The sequence below is a fragment of the Bos taurus genome, chromosome 8 (assembly GCF_002263795.3).
Source record: "Bos taurus isolate L1 Dominette 01449 registration number 42190680 breed Hereford chromosome 8, ARS-UCD2.0, whole genome shotgun sequence".
Classification (NCBI taxonomy): domain Eukaryota; kingdom Metazoa; phylum Chordata; class Mammalia; order Artiodactyla; family Bovidae; genus Bos; species Bos taurus.
The window spans coordinates 92,574,423-92,594,108 of NC_037335.1; the positions used below are offsets into that span (position 1 = coordinate 92,574,423).

The window sequence follows — 19,686 nt, forward strand, 5'->3', positions numbered from 1 at the left end:
TTCCCCTTTAATATTAAAGGAAGGGTCTCTGATTCCAAATGCACTCAAAAGCTAACTTTCTATTAAGAGTGAAGTGTAGTTTCTTTGCCTGTTCTTAAAATATTGGCCCCTGTCTCCATATATCAACTACTCAGGGGTTAATGGCTGTTGTAGCTCATGGTCTTCCAGGTGGTCTTACCTTCCTGATCTGAAACAATTGTGATGACAAACAGTTGAATCCTGCCCCATTGGTCTCCTCTCCCCCTTCCAGGAAACTCCTCATTCTCCCTCTGCTTATAGTAAAATCCTGTGTTCAGATATTCAACCTTTTCTGAAAATATTAGCATCAGTCTGAAAATTTAGGAGAGCATTTTAAAAACAAAATTTATTGAAGTGTAGTTAATTTACAATGTTGTATTAGTTTAGGAAATCATTTAGTCTCCCACTTACCTCTAAAAATACCTTAAAATTTTCTAACATAATATTCAAAAGTCAAATTTTAGATTCAAATTTAATATCTAGTGAAAGAACATCTGAACATTTGCCTTTATCATTCTACTGAACTGCACCAAAGTCATCAGGAAACCTCCATACAGCCAAATCAAACAGCAGTATATTTTTATCCTGACAGCTTGTCTCTTTTCTATCTGTATATTTCCCTGAGTTATCCCATCCATTCAAAGGGATTTATAGATCATTCTTACACTGTTGAATCCTGCATTTTAAACATAGTATTGATTTCTCCACTCAACTCCAAATTCATATATCCAAATATTAAATTAAAGCATCTACATCATTCTCTTCCAGGCAACTCAAAATTGTTTCACTTAGTTTCTTAGTCATGTCTGACTCTTTTGCAACCAATTGATTGTAGCCCACCAGGCTCTTCTGTCCATGGGATTTCCCAGGCAATAATACTATAGTGGGTTGACATTTCCTTCTCCAGGGGATCTTCCCAACCCAGGGACTGAACCTGCACATTCTCCACTGACAGGCAGATTCTTTACTGCTGAATGGTAAAGGAAGTGCATCTCAATTTTTTTGTTGTTCAGTCACTAAGTTGTGTCCGACTCTTTGTGACACCATGAACTGCAGCATGCCAGGTTTCTCTGTCCTTCATTATCTCCCTAAGTTTGCTCAAACTCATGTCCATTGAGTCAGTGATGCCACCCAACCATCTCATCCTCAATGGTTGAGATGAAATCCTCACCCCCTTCTCCTCTTGCCCTCAATCTTCCCCAGCATCCCCCCTAATGTGACTCTTCTTTGCATCAGGTGGTCAAATTATTGGAGTTTCAGCTTCAGTATCAGTCCTCCCAATGAATATTCAGGGTTGATTTCCTTTAGGATTGACTGGTTTGATCTCCTTGCTGTCCAAGGAACTCTCAAGAGTCTTGTCCAGCACCACATTTGAAAATGTCAGTTCTTCAGCGCTCAGCCTTCTTTATGGCCCAACTTTCACATTCATACATGACTACTGGAAAAACTACAGCTTTGACTATATGGACCTTTGTTGGCAAATTGGTATTTCTGCTTTTTAATACATTGTCTAGGTGGTTTGTCATAACTATTCTTCCAAGGAGCTCTTCATTTTCTCAAATTAACATTTCCCAAATAGAACCCTCCTGTGGTTCTCCAAAATTTCACCAAATCAGTAAATGACAGTGGTATCTAATCTGACTCAATCCAAAATTTATGGGTCATTCATAATTAATTTTTCCTTTTATCCTACTTATTAATTAACAAATTCTTCCTGATTACCTCCAAGATAATTGCATTGGTCTTTTTCACTGCATTTCCATCACTTTCACACTAGAAGTCCAATTAGCTATTATAACTCTGTTGGATACCTCCCAAATTCCACCTAAATGTAGGGGAAGCCCACTCTATCATGTCTTACCACTATGCTGTAAATCATTCTTAACAAAGTCATGATGTTTCTCCATTACTCAAACTTCCCAGTGTATTACCATCATATTAAGCATAAACTTTCCTTCTGCTCTAGGTTATAAAGTCTTTAATAATCTGACTGCTCACTACTTCTCTGCCCTTTTGTATCAAAATTGCCTAGAATGGTCTTGTCATACTGGATTTCTTTCTGTATTTAACTATACAGACCAGCAAGGTTTTTCGGCTTCACACTTGTTCTCTCTGCTTATAACACAAATCTCCACACACTTCACACTGCTGACATCTTCAAATTAATTGTCTTCAGCTTAAACTTCACCTGAGTGTTTTAAAATAGATTCTACTTTTAGAACAGTTTTAGGTTTACAAAAAAATTAATCTGTGAGTACAGAGATTTCCCATGCATGCCCTGAACCCACACATGCGTAGTTTTCCCCATTGTCAACACCCCTCACCAGAGTAATACATGTTACTACTGATGAACCTATATTTATATATCATTATCACATAAAACCAATAGTTTACCGTTGGTGGTGTACATTTTGTGGGTTTTTAAAAATGCATAATGACACATAATAGTTTCACTGTCCTAAAACTCTTCTGTGCTCTGTTGATTCATCTCACTGTTGCCCCCTACCCCTAGCAAGCAATGATCTTTTTACTGTCTTCAGTTTTTCCTTTTCAAGAATATCATATTGTTGGAATATTAATAGCCTTTATTAGACTGGCTTCTTTCATCTAGCAATATGCATTTAAGATTCCTCCATGTCTTTGAATGGCTTAATAGCTCATTTCTTTGTAGTGCTAAATAATATTCTATTACCTAGAAACACCACAATTTGTCTATTTACCTACTGAAATGGAGAAAGAAATGACAACCCACTCCAGCATTCTTGCCTGGAGGATCCCATGGACAGAGGAGCCTGGCAGGCTACAGTCCATGGGGTCGCAAGAGTCGGACACAGCTTAGCAACTAAACCACCACCACCGCCACCTACTGGAAAATATATTAGTTGATTCTAAACGTTAGCAATTATGTATAAAGCTACTATAAACATGCATATGTAGATATTTTCATAGGCATAAATTTTCTACCCCTTTGGGTAAAAACCATGGAGCAAATTAATGGATTGTATGATAAGAATGTTTAGTTTTGAAACAATACTATATTATATACTTAGAAATTTGCTAAAAGGTTAGGTCTGTTTTTATCATATTAAAAATGGTAACAATATATAAAGAAGGTGAAAGGAAACTTTTGGAGGTTATGAATATGTTTACAGTGAAGACTGGTGAGATGGTTTCTAAGATATATATTTATCTCCAAACTCATAAAGTCATCAAGGTGTCTACATTAAATATCTATAGCTTTTTGTGAGTCAGAAAAGTATGTGTGTATGTATATATGTGTATACATACAGATATATACATGTACAGGTTCAATCCCTGGGTTGGGAAGCTCTCCCAGAGAAGGAAATGACAACCCACTCCAGTATTCTTGCTTGTAAAATCCCACAGACAGAGGGACCTGGTGAGCTACAGTCCATGAGGTTGTGAAGAGTTGGACACAATTGAGAGACTGAGTCAGACACACATGCATGTATGTGTACTTTATTATTACACATGCTCATATACACACATACACAAAAGAAATTTGAAAACTACTTTTTATAGTGAGCTTCACAGTTCTGCATTCCCACCAGCAATGAATGAGAGTTACTCTTGCTCTACATACTTCTTAGCATTTGGCAGCATCAGTGTTTTAGATTTTGGCCATTCTAATTGGTGTGGTACCTCATTATTTTGATTTGCATGTCTTCTAAGACACACAGGTGAGAACCCTTTCATATGCTATTTGCAATCTATCTTCTTTGAAGAGGTCAAGGTTTTGACTCATTTTTTAACCAGATTGTCTGTTTACTTATTGTTGATTTTCAAGAATTCTGTGAATATTTTTGATACACATTACTTATCAGATATATCTTTTTCAAATATTTTCTCCCACTCTGTGGCTTATCTTTCTATTCTCTAGTCAATGTTTACATAAAGCACAGTTTTTAAATTTGTTTTAATGAAGTCTAGCTTATGAATTCTTTCTTTCATGAATTTCTTTGGTTTTGTATCTAAAAAGTTATTACCAAACCCAAGATTATTTAGTTTTTCTCTTATAGTCTAAGACTTTTAGAGTTTTACATTTTCTATTTAGGTCTGTGATCCATCTGATCCAGACATGTTTCTCTGTACATCTTTTTGTCCTTCACTTCCCTGTCACCCAGCTACTTCTCTCCTCTAACATGCTATATTCTTCTGTGTAACATATATAATCACCTGTTGTCTGTCTATATCCATCAATCTATTTTATTTGTTTTCCAATGTAATTTATCTTTAATCTATCTACTTCTCTCTCTAGTCAAAATCATTTATTGCATTCTTCCTGTTTTCTTGATAAGAATAAAAACTTCACCAGGGAAGGAAAATTATGGGACTTATTTACTGCTGTCTCTAGTATACAGCATATACTACACTGCACACGAAGTATACACTCAAACCATATGTCTGGTAAATGAATGTGTCAGTTGGAGTATCTACTTGAAATTACTTACTTGGGGTAGGCATCTCCAAGATCCTAAACTGAAACTTATGACTTAGAAAAATCAAACTAATTCTCCAATTGCTATTTAGCTCACAAGGATATGGCCTAATCTCATTTGATAAGATTCCTCTCAATGTGACTATCAGATCAGATCGGATCAGATCAGTCGCTCAGTCGTGTCCGACTCTTTGCAACCCCATGAATTGCAGCATGCCAGGCCTCCCTGTCCATCACCAACTCCCAGAGTTCACTCAGACTCACGTCCATCGAGTTAGTGATGCCATACAGCCATCTCATCCTCTGCTGTCCCCTTCTCCTCTTGCCCCCAATCCCTCCCAGCATCAGAGTCTTTTCCAATGAGTCAACTCTTCGCATGAGGTGGCCAAAGTACTGGAGTTTCAGCTTTAGTATCATTCCTTCCAAAGAAATCCCAGGGCTGATCTCCTTCAGAATGAACTGATTGGATCTCCTTGCAGTCCAAGGGACTCTCAAGAGTCTTCTCCAACACCACAGTTCAAAAGCATCAATTCTTTGGCACTCAGCCTTCTTCACAGTCCAACTCTCACATCCATACATGACCACAGGAAAAACCATAGCCTTGACTAGACAGACCTTTGTTGGCAAAGTAATGTCTCTGCTTTTGGATATGCTATCTAGGTTGGTCATAACTTTCCTTCCAAGGAGTAAGCGTCTTTTAATTTCATGGCTGCCGTCACCATCTGTAGTGATTTTGGAGCCCAGAAAAATAAAGTCTGACACTGTTTCCACTGTTTCCCCATCTATTTCCCATGAAGTGATGGGATTCACTCTCAAATGCTTAGCTCAACTTAGAAGTTATGTTACCTAGTTTCACACCCTTCCTGTTTATGATCTGGCAAAATAGATTAGAATTAAAAAAAAAAAAAAAAAAAAGGTTTCCACTACATAGAAACAATTAAGGATTATATCCCCTCCAAATCTAGTATGAAGAAAAAGTACAGGTTCAGTTTTTTGAGTCATTACTTGTAGCTCTGATTTCTAACCTATGTAATTAATTCTTCTATAAGGGCTACTAGTATCACCTAAAAACAACTATACTTATCAGTTTAGACTCTGATCTATAGCAGAGGCTCTTGGTTTTTTCCTAATGCTATATTTTATGAGCCAAATGTGGACTATGAATTCTGTTAGAAATATATGGAAATGATAAAAAAATAAACCTGTAATTCATATACAAAAAAGGCTTTTGGCCATTAACATAATAAATATAATATATATTAAGAAAACTCTGCAATCAATGAGGATTATACCTGTCTCTAAATATATCCAGTTTTCTAACTTTTAGTCATTTGCTTTTTCTTTATTTCTAACAGTAAGCAGCAGCAGAGATGATTGGTTGTTTAACTATAGGTTGTTTCTCTAACCCTTATTGACCTTGTCTCCTACTAAGGCCAAACAGGAAGTGAAACAGGATGGGATATCAATTCAAATGGAGAACTCCATGTATAGGACAACATTCGTCTCCATAATCTTGACATATGATTCAATTCTCAATTTTGACTTTTCATCACACAGTTTGCAGGGGAAGATTGTCTTCTTCTCTTACTGGTTAATTTTTCTTGAGTAAAGTTTAGAGCTATAAAATTGAAATCCAGATATTAAAGAATTGCTACTTTTGTAAGCTTGTGATCAGTGGATATATGATTAAATCATTGGGATGACTTGCAGTGATGGCTAAAGATTTTCAGTATGACTAAAATCACATTAGCAGTTACTGTTTAAAAGAAAAAGGAAATCTTATCTTTAGCAATGTATATGTCTGGAAAAAAATACATAATTTCTCTGGCCTCCTTGTGTGGAAAATTAAGGTAGTACAATAAATCATTCTTTAGTCATGTTTGATATTATAGAATTCTATAGATACTCCACAATATGCTTCATTACCTGCAATGGTATGAATATTTGCAAGGTGTTTCTGGTTTGAAGATTTTTTTCTTCTCTGTGTGTATATGTGTGTCTGTCTGTGTTTATGTAATTTTGTCAATGTTAGAGAGCAAATAAAAATGTTAAAAGTGAGTATCATTTAAGATTAAATAACTGATTGACTTTAATTGTTTGTTTTATGTAAGAGAAAACAAACATCACAGTATGCCCAATATAAAATACCCACTGATTTTCTGAAATAATAGATTTTAGATATTACCAGTTTCCTTCAATTTCACTAAAATCACTATTATCAATAATTCTAATATAGGAATAAAAATCAATAGCAAAAAGGAGGGGGATTAAGATGGCAGGGTAGGAAGACATAGAGCTCACCTCTGCATAACATGCAACATCAAAAATACATCTATAGAGACAGAGATGGCAAATGTGCACAGTTTCAAAACTAGAAAAGGCAGGGAAACTGAGTATCCTCTAGAGGCTCCAAAAAAGAAAGCTACTGGGCTGACATGTTGATTTTTGCCAGTGAGAACCCTGTTGGATTTCTGGCCTATAGTGCTATCAGATAATTCTCCTGTGGGACTTTCCATAGAGGAAAAAAAGATGTTTTATTGGATCTTCTATGAAGTGGTGAGTTAGAGCTTGCATCTCAGTCTATGGATCATCAGCAGGAACTTCACTGACTGAGGTTTGTGAATAAATATTCTACATAACATGAAGACAAAAGACACCATTTTAGCTTTAGTTCTAAGAGCAGACCCTGACATGAGGACTTGGGTGATGCTAGGAAACAAAAATGAAGAATGAAGAAAAAAATCAGGGAAACGAAACGCTAATGAGCAGATAATCACTCAGTTCCCCTCTGGAACTTCTGATAAGCCATGGAGAACACATACTGGGATCTTCCTACTGTGGAATGGCACGTGAAAACGAAAGTGAAAGACACTCGGTTGGTGGCAGACTCTTTGCGACCCCATGGACTATGCAGTCTATGGACTTCTCCAAGCCAGAATACTGGAATGGGTAGCTGTTCCCTTCACCAGGGGATCTTCCCAACCTAGGGATCACACTCAGGTCTCCCACATTGCAGTGGGCTTCTTTACCAGCTGAGCCATGAGGGAATGGCAAGGCCAGGACATTTATCCTCTGATTCTTCTCTCCTAATTGGGAAAATAGACTGCTCATCACTGAGTACTGGTCTCTCAGACTACACTTTCCCACAATTCTGGGTTGCTCCTAATCAAGAGAAACCTGTAGTGCCAGAGAAAGTTCTGAAGCAGAGACTAAGAGATTCTGGTGTTTAAGGTAGGACTGTCCATTTGTTAGAAACATCCACAGCTGTCTGTGAGCTCAGATGAGCTGAAAAGATAAGGGACAGCAGATCTTGTTGACAAAAACCAGAAAACTATACTTGTGGTGGGAGAAAAACCTAGATGATACACACTTAAAGTGATTATTTGAGGGGAACAAAGGATTTACTTACTGTTAAAATGGGAATGGGCTTCCCTGGTGGCTCAGTGGTAAAGAATCTGCCTGCAGTGCTGGAACCACAGGAGACTGTGGGTTCAATTCCTGGGTTGGGAAGATCCCCCTGGAGGAGGAAATGACAACCTACTCATCAGGACAATCCCATGGACAGAAGAGCCTGGTGGGTTACTGTCCATGGGATAGCAAAGAGTCAGACCCAACTGAAGCGACTGAACAGGTATGCACAAAATGGGGATGACAAATGAATTCCAACTTTCATACCATCTCTGATTAACTGGATGCACAGTGCTATGTTGAGGAGGATTCTCAAAAGGCTTAGTAGGAAATTGTATCTTTATCAATTAGCAACCAAAACATGGAAATGGAAGAACAGAGGGACAGCATGTGGGCCATGTATGTGCCATACTTTTTAAAGTAGAGGCTATTTTTATTAACAGCATCACTGAATGTTATTTCTTTAATAAATTCTTCCACAGATTTGATCTTTCAAAATGCACAGCATGTGAGGTATCTTCGGTTAACAGGCAAATTCTCCAATTAAAGTTATGAATAAAACTGGGATAACTTCAAAAGCACAGTAGTTTTGGCATTAGCTTTGTTATTCTGCTACATGCTTCAAGTAAACATGATATTTTTTTCTCAGTTATACACAAAAATCAGTCATGATATTAACCAGAAGATACAAAATGTATTAAAGAAAGACAGTGTTTAGTAGTGTCAGTGCTTGGTCATAGTCATCAATGTTGGAACAATGAGGGGTGTTAATATATCAGTTCCCTTAGTAATTTTCATTAAACAATACAGTGTTAACAAATATGGATATGTTAGTTAGTTAGATGGGAGGAATCCTTTCACAATGTATATGTATATCAAATAACCATGATGTGTACTTTTGTCAATTATACCTCAATAAAACCGGAAAAAAATCCTTAGAGGAAAATGAATCATTAAATCAAGTGGGCAAAAAAAAAATTATTCATTTGTCATAATATCTTGATAAGGAAAATATCACCATTTACTTTAATATATTATTTGAACTTCAGACTCCAACAATAAGTACAGTATCTCAACTTCTACTTTTGCAACACAACTCAATTTCAAGTTCTATGGTTATTCCTAAGTGAAGTGAAGTCACTCAGTTGTGTCTGACTCTCTGTGACGCCATGGACTGTAGCCTACCAGGTTCCTCCATCTATGGGATTTTCTAGGCAAGAGTACTGGAGTGGGTTGCCATTTCCTTCTCCAGAGCATATTCCTGACCCAGGGATTGAACCCAGGTCTGCCACATTGTAGGCAGACACGTTACCATGTGAGCCACCAGGGAAGTCCTGGTTATTCCTAAGTAGCCCTCAAATCTCATCTCCAATAATGTTTATGAGTAAAAACTACCATCAGGTCCTGCCAAAACCACTACTGCTAATATACCTGTATTTAGCTTCATCACAATGTAGCAATAGTAATATATGTATATATACACACACACACATATATGATGCACAAACGTGGAATAATTCTCACGGAAAACTAACTGGAAACTGGCAGAAGAGCTCCAACACAGTCAAAACTGGCCTTTGTCAGTGTGTGCAGAGGGAGTTGGTGACCCAACAGTATGCAAAGGCTAACCAATGAGTCTAGGGCAGAGAGCCACTGGCATAGGACTCATTTAGCTACACAGAGGCAGCCTGGAGGATCTGGGCTGTGGTTACGGTGGGAGGGTGGCAGTCATTGTCAGCACACTCAGAAGTATACAGTGGTTTGTCTCCCAGAGAGAGTATTCCAGTTCTGCTCACTCCACACTGAAGCTTGCTAAATCTGGGGCAGACAGGTCCTGGGATAAGACTGCCACAGAGACAGCCAAGATCTCAGGCAGCAGTGCAGTCACCTCAATTCTTGCATAGCCACAACTCCAAACCACCAGCTCTAGGCCCAGACTACTAAACACAACAGCTTTGCACTAACTAGATCTGTGATGAACATAAGAGAGAAAGGTTTGTGATGGGGACTCCTTCTGAGCAGAATCATGGCTACATACAGAAACGATTCATACGTCCTGGGTGACCACACAGGCCTTACCTGCATTATCAATCCCTCTTTTGGGGCAAGGTGCACACTCATGGGCAACCATACCTGGTTGAACTTGACCCTCAGAGCTTCTTATCCAACAACTGGGGGGCAGACTTCACACCCAACAGGACATTGGCAGATATAACAGAGAGGAAGCCCTGACTCACATCCTGCACAGGCTTCAGACAAACCAACACCAGCTACACCCTCTATCAAAGAGATAATGGCCAGCACACCCTGAGTAAAGACAAACATCCAGAAGAACAAAACAATAAAGTCTCTAAATTTTCTTCATGAAGTATACATATAAAGTTTACCTCCAAGGAAGGAGATATTAATATAAAGCCTATAAGTATCTAAAACTTACATGAAGGTTTTGTGATATGCATGATTTTTTTTTAACACAAAATTTGGCCTCATCAAGAAAGTTACAGTTCAGGGAAAATATGAAAGCAATTTTGAATAAGGTATTATTCAAATTCCCTTTGCAATGTACATCTTTCTCAGGTAGGAAAGGAATAACTTGCTAAAATCTGGATCAATCTCTGCAAAAATGAGAGAGGGGTAATCATTGTTATAACACATTTCTCTAAAGGTCACTAGTGAGGAATATCCTTCCACCTATATATTTATCTATCTACCCATCCATCCATCCACTGGCATACCTATCTACTTATACACCTACCTGTCTACCTACCTGCCATCTATCTCTATGGTCTGCTTTCAGTTATTTTAGTATTTTTGCATCATGCCTTGCTATTTCAATTTTATTTATTCATTGAACAATAATTCACTAGTAAGTACACCAGATGGGCTTCCCTGATAGCTCAGTTGGTAAAGAATCCACCTGCAATTCAGGAGACTCTGGTTTGACTTCTGGGTCAGGAAGATCCGCTGGAAAAGGGATAGGCTACCCACTCTAGTAATTATTGGGCTTCCCTGGTGGCTCAGCTTGTGAAGAATGCACCCACAGTGTGGGAGACCTGGGTTTGATCCCTGGGTTGGGAAGACCCCCTAGAAAAGGAAAAGGCTACCCACTCCAGTATGCTGGCCTGGAGAATTCCATGGACTGTGTAGTCCATGGGATTGCAAAGAGTCGGACACGACTGAGTGACTTTCACTTTCACTTTCAAGTACACCAGATGGAAGAAGTCTGGGTTTTAGTTATCATTGAACATGGTATCTGGAGAAATCTAATAATTTCTAAGAAAACATAGCTCTGATTTCAAGACTCTCCTTGTTAAATGATTCAAATAGAACTGCACTCAGTCTAATCTGGAGCCTAGTGTATTATAAAAATGAAATTGTCTATAAAAAAAAAGTGCTTCCATAGGCAATTACAGAACAAGTATATGAAACACGTATAGCATGTTATGAATGAAAAATATTACTATGAGTAAATGTAAGAGGAAGGTATCTGGATAGTGACTTCTAGTTTTCTTACCAGATTGAGGTAGTAGGAGACAAATAACAGGAAATCTATTTGTAGTGCTGAATCTGTTTAAGAATTAATTTTATGGTTCTCAGAAAGTTATAATACATGCTATAATTTTTAATTTCCTAAGTTCTTGAATGCAAAAACAAATAGCATCCATGATAATTACACTTGCAGTTCTAACAGTTAGAAATAAAATAAGTTTCAGAGTGTGTGAGTGGGTAATAGTGACAGAACACTGAATTGTGCAACACAGTTTTGGGATAAAGAATGTTAAATCAAAAACATACATAAACAATGGAAATACATTTTTTAGAGAAAGAAGTAAAGATGTGATTTTATTGATACCAAGATTAAGTACCATGTAATATGTTTGGAAATCTAAGGATAAATCTAGAATAATAATCCTTGAGATATTTTCAACATGAATCATCTCTAAAATGTATCTCTTAAGTGTTCCTTGGAGTATCTATGTGAGCATGTCAAGTGATATGGATTACTAGATTTCAGGATACAGCATTTCTGTCTCTGACTATCTATGGCTTTTAGAAGACATTCTCCCTACGTCTAGCTATACACTTTCCCTATGCAGATTCTAACCTTCTAGTTTCACTTCTTGCTTTGCCCCAAATAACTGTATTCATTCAAATTTAAGTATGCATTAAATCACAAAAAATGGAAAGATAGAGACAAATCTCAATTGCTCAGGCCCAGTCCAAGCTCAGCTTTGGAGATAGAAGTGAATGACTGAGTGAATGGAAATCAAATGAAAACTGATAAAGAACTCAAAACTGGGCAAAGAGAGTGGCCTAAGATTGAGGGAAAGCAGCAATCTCTGGAAGCAGAAATTCATCATCATGGGTAGAAAATGGGTCAGACAATGGGACAGCTTTTCTCTTGAGTACTTTGCCATGGGAAGATCATTGCATGCTGCTGCTCCCTCTGAGCAGAAAAATGGTGCAAAGCAATGTCATAGTTACTGTAAGGTGTTGGTAGCATCGGTGTAGGATGATTCTTCTTCTCCTGTCCTTTAATCCCTTGAGGATTATAAAGCCAGCTAAGGAGAACAGCTCTTAATGAGTGTTCCCTCATAAATGAGTGGTTCCCTGAACCACATAATGGGAGTGAAGCAAAAGAGGGTAATCAATACTATGACTACGTGAAAAGTCTCCAACCATCGGGAGCCCTATCATGAACTGTATGAACTGGGTGAAGTGTATTGAATCTTAAATCAGTGCATTCTTACTTACCAATTATATTATTCGTATTCATGCTATTCATTTATCCTTCCCTTCAGAATTTTAATAGAATTTTTGTATGTGCTAGCCAGTAACGCCATTATTGTTATACTTTCTGCTTTTACTACTTCTAAGGACATTTCATGGTAGTTTAAGACTTTCTTTTCTTTTTGGTTTAGATTATTCTGTTATCTTATCCATCTCCAGTTAAAGACCTGACTGAAGCAAATTGGCATGCACCCAGCTTCTCATTAAATTATTGATTGTAAATAATTTTCTTGTGATCAAGTGAAAAAAGCTGCATGCTGATTGATTTAGTTGAATTAACAGGAAAAGTTTTCTTTATCTTAAATAAAATACCTTGAAATAGAATAATAAGATAATTAAGCATGAGAGATGAGGTCTTCTAAGTATAGCCCAGATAAAAGATATTTACATTAGAAAAGTCAATTCCTCTACATAAGAAATAAAAAGGAAATTATTGTTCTTGTTGTTGATTGAGATGGAGAGAGGGAAGCTGGCAGCTAGTGCTAAAGTTATCCTAAGTGGCAAGAGTAAAGTAGCGAAAAAGGACATAGGAAAACCAGGAAAAATATTAAATTACCCTTTATGTGTAATGAAGATCTAATTTTAAGATAATCATGTTTAGTATATGTTTTTTTTTCTTGCCACATCTATTGTCATTATCTGCTGTCCAATATCTGCAATAAAAATCATTTCTACCATTATACTTGTTTTAATGATATTTATGGAGAATAAATGAAATGTTAGGAAATAATAAGGAGAACAGAGAAAGAAATTTAAAATGAAATGTAAAGTGAGAAGCAGCTGTGAAACAAGTTTAAAAATGAACTATTAAAATACATCCTATTAATACTGAAAAACTCCCCAAATTCAAACTAATATTAAAGAGTTAGAAAATCTTAAGGTTCATGTGATTATAGTTATAGGTTTCTTATTTAGACATAAAGGATATAGACAGATTTCTTAAGGTTTGGTGTCATCAGAAATATATTTATTTCATAAAGAGTTGTTTAATTTTCAAGGAAAGCATGCTTTAGCTGTTGCCTCTAATTTAACTAATGAATTTGTCTGAAAAAAATATAGTCATCAATTATATATTCTGCTTATCTATTCAGAAACTTCTCTTTCATGGTATTTTACTCTATTTATACATGTTTGAATGTAAGTAAGTATATTCGAAAAAGCAAGAGAGTTCCAGAAAAACATCTATTTCTGCTTTATTGACTATGCCAAAGCCTTTGACTGTGTGGATCACAATAAACTGGAAAATTTTTAAAGAGATGGGAATACCAGACCATCTGACCTGTCTCTTAAGAAACCTGTATGCAGGTCAGGAAGCAATAGTTAGAACTGAACATGGAACAACAGACTGGTTCCAAATAGGAAAAGGAGTACGTCAAGGCTATGGTTTTTCCAGTGGTCATGTATGGATGTGAGAGTTGGACTGTGAAGAAAGCTAAGTGCTGAAGAATTGATGCTTTTGAACTGTGGTGTTGGAGAAGACTCGTGAGAGTCCCTTGGCCTGCAAGGAGGTCCAACCAGTCCATTCTGAAGGAGATCAGCCCTGGGATTTCTTTGGAAGGAATGATGTTAAAGCTGAAACTCCAGTACTTTGGCCACCTCATGCAAAGAGTTGACTCACTGGAAAAGACTCTGATGTTGGGAGGGATTGGGGGCAGGAGGAGAAGGGGACGCCAGAGGATGAGATGACTGGATGGCATCACTGACTCGACGGACGTGAGTCTGAGTGAACTCCGGGAGTTGGTGATGGACAGGGAGGCCTGGCGTGCTGGGATTCATGGGGTCACAAAGAGTCAGACACGACTAAGCGACTGAACTGAACTGAACTGAAGGCTGTATATTGTCACCCTGCTTATTTAACTTATATGCAGTACACCATGAGAAATGCTGGGCTGGAAGAAGCACAAGCTGGAATCAAGAGTGCTGGGAGAAATATCAATAATCTCAGATATGCAGATGACATCACCATTGTGGCAGAAAGTGAAGAGAAGCTACAAAGCCTCTTGATGAAGTGGAGGAGGAGAATGAAAAAGTTGGCTTAAAGCTCAACATTCAGAAAACGAAGATCATGGCATCTGGTCCCATCACTTCATGGGAAATAGATGGGGAAACAGTGTGAGACTTTATTTTTGGGGCTCCAAAATCACTGCAGATGGTGATTGTAGCCATGAAATTAAAAGACACTTGCTCCTTGGAAGGAAAGTTATGACCAACCTAGATAGCATATTTAAAAGCAGAGACATTACTTCGCCAACAAAGGTCCGTCTAGTCAAGGCTATGGTTTTTACAGTGGTCATGTATATATGTGAGAGTTGGACTGTGAAGAAAGCTGAGCACTAAAGAATCGATGCTTTTGAACTACGGTGTTGGAGAAGAGTCTTGAGAGTCCCATGGACTGCAAGAAGATCCAACCAGTCCATCCTAAAGGAAATCAGTCCTGGGTATTTATTGGAAGGGCTGATGTTGAAGCTGAAACTCCAATACTTTGGCCACCTCATGTGAAGAGTTGACTCATTGGAAAAAATCCTAATGCTGGGAAGGATTGGTGGGGCAGGAGGAGAAGGGGACTACAGAGGATGAGATGGCTGGATGGCATCACCAACTCGATGGACATGGGTTTGGGTGAACTCTGGGAGTTGGTGATGGACAGGAAGGCCTGGCGTGTTGCAGTTCATGGGGTCTCAAAGAGTCTGACATGACTGAGTGACTGAACTGAACTGAACTGAATTGAAGTATATTAAAAACATGTATTTTTCTAAACTGGCATGACCAAATATCAGTTGGACCCTCCTTTAACTTTTCTAGATATAATTGATAAATCTTTCTTAGAATTTATATAGGAAGGATATATTTGTCTTCTAGGGCTTCCATAGTAAAGTACCACAGACTGGGTAGCCTAGTCACATCAATTTATGTTCCTACAGTTCCGGAAGCTAGAAGTCTGAGAGCAAGGTGTCTGCATAGTTGATTTTTTCTGAGTCATCTCTCTTTGGCTTGTAGATATTCTTGTTATCCCTATTTCTTCATATGGTGTTCCCTCTGTGTATGTGTGTATCCTAACCTTTTATAGGAATATCATTCATATTGGATTGGGGCTACCTTAATGACCTCAGATAACCATAATCACCTAATTTAATGTCCTCTATATCCAAACCACATTCTGAAGTACTGGGGACAGGGATTTCAACACATGAGTTTAAGAGCATATATAAGACTAGCTCATTTTATAGTTTTAATTACTCAAATCCATAAGGTAGTAGGTTTGAAACTTACAATTGCAGTAGAGGAATTTGTACTTATTCTTTTGGTATAAATTGTTGCCCCTGGAGATAAACTTTAGTATCTTACTAGATTCTGGTCTTATATTTCAGGACTGCCATGAAGATGTACTGAAAGTTCTACCACACTGGAAGAGTCTAATACCCCACTCATTTGATGATTTGCCAGCTCTAATTTTGGAAGAACATACTGACCACGATGGTGAAAATATCAATTTAAAAAAAAAATCTACTCTCTGTACTATGTGAGTCTATTTCCCTATTTTCCTGTGTGTTTTGACCAAACTTACAACTACTTGCACACAGCTGCATGTGGCTTCTGTTTTGTCAAACTATTAAACCAGTCTTACTTAAAATTATATTTCTCTTTCTCTTTTTTTTTTTCCCCTACTGGTCTACCTTGACTTTGCCTTCAGCATTTGCTCATCAAGACTGAGATATGAAAGGATCCTGATCTCCTTCACCATATGATTCCTGTGTCAGAAAATTCAAAATGTCTTTCAAGTTTTGCAGTTATGTATTTGACTTTATTCTCAACATATTCTCTAATTTCAACACTGCATTTTTCATTTTTTTTCCTCATGTAATTTGTGTTGGTTCCCATAAATTTGAAAATTTACACTTTTATTCTTCCACAAAATTCCCATCCACAAGGCTTATTTCTGGTTGGGAGTTTAGGAATTCCCACCTTATCAAAATGTTAGTACTCAGGTTCTTAATTTCTAGTTTACCCTCTAACACATAACTTACAGTTTGAAATTTAGCTAATGAATTTTGTGACATGTAACCCTTAGAGTTAACTCAAAATTATCATTTGTTGTTGTGTTAGTTCCTAAGTAATGTTTGATCCCTTGTGATCACATGGACTGTAGCCCACCAGGCTCCTATATCAATATGATTTCCCAGACAAGAATACTAGAGTGGGTTGCCATTTCCTTCTCTAGGGGATCTTTCCAACCCAAGGATCAAACCCACGTCTCCTGCAGTGCAGGCAGATTCTTTATCATCTGAGCCATCAGGGAAGTCTCAAACCATTATTCAGTTCAGTTCAGTCGCTCAGTCGTGTCTGACTCTTTGTGACCCCATGAATCCCAGCATGTCAGGCCTTCCTGTCCATCACCAACTCCCGGAGTTCACTCAGACTCACGTCCATCGAGTCAGTGATGCCATTCAGCCATCTCATCCTCTGTCGTCCCCTTCTCCTCCTGCCCCCAATCCCTCCCACCATCAGGTTCTTTTCCAATGGGTCAACTCTTCACATGAGGTGGCCAAAGTACTGGAGTTTCAGCTTTAGCATCATTCCCTCCAAAGAAATCCCAGGGCTGATCTCCTTCAGAATGGACTGGTTGGATATCCTTGCAGTCCAAGGGACTCTCAAGAGTCTTCTCCAACACCACAATTCAAAAGCATCAATTCTTCGGCGCTCAGCCTTCGTGACAGTCCAACTCTCACATCCATACATGACCACTGGAAAAACCATAGCCTTGACTAGATGTACCTTTGTTGGCAAAGTAATGCCTCTGCTCTTCAATATGCTATCTAGGTCGGTCATAACTTTCCTTTCAAGGAGTAAGCATCTTTTAATTTCATGGCTGTCCTTCAATTAAAAAAATAATTAAATAAAAAATACATGATTTATACTCTACAAACCATTATTAGTAGAGTACAAATCATGTATTTTTAAAATTAATTTTTTATTGAAGAATAATTGCTTTACAGAATTTTGTTCTTTGCTGTCAAACCTCAGCATGAATCAGCCATAGGTATACATATATATCCTCCTTCCTGAATGTCCCTCCTATCTCCCTCCCCATCCCACCCCTCTAGGTTGATACAGAGCGACTGTTTGACTTTCCTGAGCCATACAGCAAATTCGCATTGGCTATCTATCTTACCTATGGTAATGTAAGTTTCCATGTTACCCTTTCCATACACTTCACCCTCTCCTCCCCTCTCCGCATGTCCATAAGTCTATTCTTTATGACTGTTTCTCTATTGCTGCCCTGTAAATAATGCTGGGAGGGATTGGGGGCAGGAGGAGAAGGGGACGACAGAGGATGAGATGGCTGGATGGCATCACTGACTCGATGGACATGAGTCTGAGTGAACTCCAGGAGTTGGTGATGGACAGGGAGGCCTGGCGTGCTGCAATCCATGGGGTCGCAAAAAGTCGGACATGACTGAGTGACTGAACTGAACTGAAAATAAATTCTTCAGTACCATTTTTCTAGATTCAATATATATGTGTTATAATACCATATTTATCTTTCTGTTCTGACTCACTTCACTCTGTACAATAGGTTCTAGGTTCATCCACCTCATTAGAACTGACTCAAATGTGTTCCTTCTTCTTATTGCTGAGTAATATTCCATTGTGTATATATGCCACCACTTCTTTATCCATTCATCTGTCAATGGACATCTAGGTTGCTTCCATGTTCTAGCTATTGTAAATAGTTCTGCAATGAACGATGGGATGCATGTGTCTTTTTCAATTTTGGTCTCTTCAGAGTATATGCCTAGGAGTAGGATTGCTGGGTCATGTGGTAGTTTTATTCCTAGTTTTTTAAGGAATCTTGATACCATCTTCTATAGTGGCTGTATCAATTTACATTCCCATCAACAGTGCAAGAGTGTTCCCTTTTCTCCACACCCTCTCCAGCATTTATTGTTTTAGGCTTTTTGATGATGGCCATTCTGAGCAGTGTGAGATGGTGTCTCATTGTAGTTTTGATTTGCATTTCTCTAATACTGAGCGATGTTGAGCATCCTTTCAGGTATTTATTAGCCATCTGTTTAGGTCTTTTCCCCAATTTTTGGTTGGTTGGTTTGTTTTTCTGGTATTGAGTTGCATGAGCTGCTTATATATTTTGGAAATTAATCCTTTGTCAGTTGTTTCATTTACTGTTATTTTCTCCCATTCTGAGGACTGTCTTTTCACCTTGCTTCCCTGGTGGCTCAGAGGGCAAAGCATCTGCCTGCAATGCAGGAGACCTGGGTTCGATCCCTGGGTCAGGAAGATCCCCTGGAGAAGGAAATGGTAACCCACTCCAGTACCCTTGCCTGGAAAATCCCATGGACAGAGAAGCCTGGTAGACTACAGTCCATGGGATCGCAAACAGCTGGACATGACTGAGTGACTTCATTATAGTTTCCTTTGCTGTGCAAAAGTGTTTAAGTTTAATTCAGGTCCCACTCATTTACTTTTGTTTTTATTTGTGTTACTTTTAGGAGAGGGGTCATAGAGGATCTTGCCTTGAAAAAATATGAAATGATTCATGAATCCATACTTCATCCTAGAACGGGGGCCATGCTAATCTCTGTATCATTCCAATTTTAGTATATGTACTGCCAAAATGAACATTTTCTTTTCTTTTCTTTTGATGCAAGTGCCTAGCTTAAACTTTGATTGCTGAGGCAACCACTTCAAGGGCTATCTACTCCAAAGTCAGCTATCTAGAATAAATATCTACATCCTCAGAAACTTGACTAGATAAAGTACCAGGCCACCTCTCAACACTGCGGCTTATTTTTTTAGAAATCCTAGTTGATTTCCATAACTGATCATTTGGGCCACTTTTTATTTTTCCCCCACACTTTAAATTACCACTTTTGTTTTAAATTCAGCAATAGTGAGCCCACAAAACTTCTAGACTATTACCTTCATCCCAAATAAAAGCAGAACCTCAGACCAGTGCACTCTTTTACCCACTCTAGCTCTGATTCTCCTTCACT

The 19,686-nt window shown here is 38.1% G+C and overlaps 1 non-coding gene across 1 annotated transcript; it reads right to left on the reverse strand.

Annotated features, from left to right (window-relative positions):
* Window positions 1-19,211: 19,211 nt before the first annotated feature.
* Window positions 19,212-19,313, reverse strand: LOC112447966 (U6 spliceosomal RNA). Its single transcript, XR_003036217.1, has one exon. It is a non-coding gene; the product is annotated as a U6 spliceosomal RNA (small nuclear RNA).
* Between the last annotated feature and the right edge of the window lie 373 nt (window positions 19,314-19,686).